This window comes from Belonocnema kinseyi, chromosome 9 (genome assembly GCF_010883055.1).
Source record: "Belonocnema kinseyi isolate 2016_QV_RU_SX_M_011 chromosome 9, B_treatae_v1, whole genome shotgun sequence".
Classification (NCBI taxonomy): Eukaryota; Metazoa; Arthropoda; class Insecta; order Hymenoptera; family Cynipidae; genus Belonocnema; species Belonocnema kinseyi.
In genome coordinates this window covers 42,043,622-42,046,733 of record NC_046665.1, presented here as the reverse complement: position 1 = coordinate 42,046,733, position 3,112 = coordinate 42,043,622, and the positions used below count along the sequence as shown (strand labels likewise).

At 30.3% G+C, this 3,112-nt stretch overlaps 1 protein-coding gene across 1 annotated transcript in view; it reads left to right on the top strand.

Annotated features, from left to right (window-relative positions):
• LOC117180506 overlaps positions 1–3,112 on the top strand; it is a 57,623-nt gene that overhangs the window by 620 nt on the left and 53,891 nt on the right. The gene's annotated exons all lie outside the window — the stretch shown is intronic.

Genomic DNA, 3,112 nt, shown 5'->3' with positions numbered 1-3,112 from the left:
GAATTTTCTACAAAAAGGCGAATTTCCTATATAGTACAGAAATTCTCAGAAAATAGTTTCATTTCTAAATTCAAAAATCAATATTCAACTAAATACTTGAATCATGAGAATCGTCTGTATCGAAATCTGGAAATATTAAAATCCCAATCTCCTGATTTTATTTCAAAGCAGTTAGCTGTTAGCAGATAGATATATAAATAGAATCGACGAAGTGCTCCGATCGGCAATCGTGCATCTTCGAGTTTTCAAATTCAGAAGAGGAGAAATGGGTTGCGCGCGCAACTCAGTCATTTACAGCGTCTCCTACTATATTCACACGGACATAGCCCTGTCATAGTATTGGACCGCATCTCGTTTCAGATCTGGGATCACTGCTTCAAAATCCCGTTACTGAAGGGCCCTAACAATAGGAAGGATGAGCAAATTCGTTGTTTCGAATCTCGAAAATCAGCAATTCGTCACGTAGTGTCCTTCACTCAAGTTTCCTGTTTTGAAATTTGAGTGAGAGATCACGTAGTCGAATTGCTTTATTTCCGAGGTTCTCATTTCATTTCTACTGACATACAACATAGTGGACAATGTGAATATTTCCCATTACTTTTTAAACAATTTTAAATTGTTTACAGAAATGTAAATTATTTAAAAAAATTATTTAATCCCAAAAAATGTAACAAACAATCGTATTTTCTGATTAAAATATAATGGTTTGTCATTCTTTGGAGTAGTACATTTTTCTAGAAACATTATATCATAATTTTAGCAATTATTCATTGTTTTTTTTTCCAAATTTCTGAATATTGAGCTAGAGATGTCCACTTTTTCTACATTGCTATTCTAAGCAACTTTTTGTAGATGTTGTTGTTTTCTCTTTGTTGTTGACTTTGTTTTCTTCATTTAAACCATCCATACTTAATTTGACACAAATTTAAAAAAAAATCAATAATTAATTGTATAAACAATAACATTAAGATTTTAACAGAATTTACTAGTCCTCGAAATCATTGAATATTATGTTTAGCTCAGAAAATACGATTTAAAAAGGACTTTTCACAAAGTAATTATTTAAACAAGTTATATTTGCTTAAACAATTAAAAGGTGGTTCATCTATTCTTTGTATATACTATACAGTCATGTAATACACTATTTAGTTATTGTAAACAAACTGATTGAGCAAATGAGGATTGTTTGAACGAATAGAAATTCACTACACATTAAAAGAAATGTGTCAACATTATGTAATTATTCAACAAAACGTAGCATAGGATACCAATTTAGAAAAAGTGGACATCTCTAGCTCAATGTTCAGAAAATTCGAAATAAAACAATAAATAATTGCTTAAATGATGATATAATGCTTTTAGAAAAATGTACTACTCCAAAGAATGACAAACCATCACATTTTAATCAGAAAATACGATTGTTTTTTACATTTTTTGGGATTAAATTATTGTTTAAATAATTTACATTTCTATAAAGAATTGAAAATTGTTTAGAAAGTAATGGGAAATATTCAAATTGTGGATACATCAAAGTGTGGATACATCTAGCAGATACTTGGAAAACTGCTTGTGGTAATCATTATTATTTTTAAAAATGTTTGACGTTTTTAATTGAAAGAATATGATACCATTACAGGTTTTGTCTAGAGGGAATGAAATAAAAAATAAGATAAAACATATTATGTGCGGACGTGGGTTAAATTCGACCAAACGTGCCCCTGAAATCATGTCAACGTACATATACGGTGAATTTTAAAATAGAACTAATAAAATGTGACATTTTTAATATGCTATTATTAAAGGTATTTTTAGAGGAAAGAAAGAAAAAAAGAAAATATGCTACGTACGGACGTCGGTCAATACTGAACATCGACATAAAATAAAATAAACACATATAAAATGTGACATTTTTAAATATGATATTATTACAAGAATTGTCTAGAGGAAAAAAAGAAAAGAAAAAATCCTTTGTGCGGACGTCGGCCAAATCTGACCAAACGTGCCTCGGAAATGCAGTGAGACATTTTCACATAATTCTTTTTTCATTTTCAATATTTATTTTTTCAAACACACGCCATTCACGAGGTGTAAAGGAAAAGTTAAAAATTAATTCTCGATTAACAAAAAAGTGTCAAATTCGACCAAACGTGCCACTGAAATCGTGGTAATGCACTTATACCGTACGTTTTGAAATAGAATTAATAAAATGTGACATTTTTAACGCTACTGTCTAGAAGAAAAAAATTATGTAAAAAATCCTATTTGCGGAAGTGGTTCAAATCCGACCAACATGACATATTTGATTAATTATATTTCAAAATGGACCGTATAAGTGCATAGACACGATTTAAGGGGCACATTTGGTCAGATATGAAACTTTTTTGTTAATCGAACCTTAATTTTGAACTTTTTCTTTACACCTAGTGAATGGTGTGTCTCGAAATTTAAATTTAAAAAAGTAGTAAAATATATATTTTTTTAAATAGAAAATTAACTTTTGTAGAAAAAAATTCTTTTATACTCTAATTGTTTTTCAGAGCAAAAGTGAAGAAAGCGCAACTGCTGGTTCTTGCGCTTCGCGCTCGTTAATATATTTATCTCGCACTTCGCGCTAGATAATGTATTTACCTCGCCCTTCGCGCTCGATAATGTATTTACCTTGCGCTTCGCGCTCGATATTGCTTTCAACTCGCGCTACGCGCTGGATCTTTCTACATAGACTTTTTATGACTAAAGGTGAAAGTATCGACAACAGTAATTTGATGATTGTGAATTCTCTTTTGTTAAAGCTCCTTCAGCTTTAACGAACCAATTCTCATCACGTGTCTCGTGCTTCGCACTCGAGTTTATACCTGGAATTTTATATAATTCCCATAAATGTATATTATTATAATTCGTAACTTGCATTGGCATTAAAACAAATGAAGTTTCATTCTTCGGTTTGAAAAAATGCGCATTCTTTTAAAAAAAATTTGTTATTTAACCTTTTATTGCAACTTTGGTCGTTTTTCCATAAACTGAATTGGTTCATTTGCAATGTTTTCTTTGTGATTTAAACTTTACACATACGGTTAACTTAGCATCCTAACCGTTTTTTAACTTCTAAATTAAG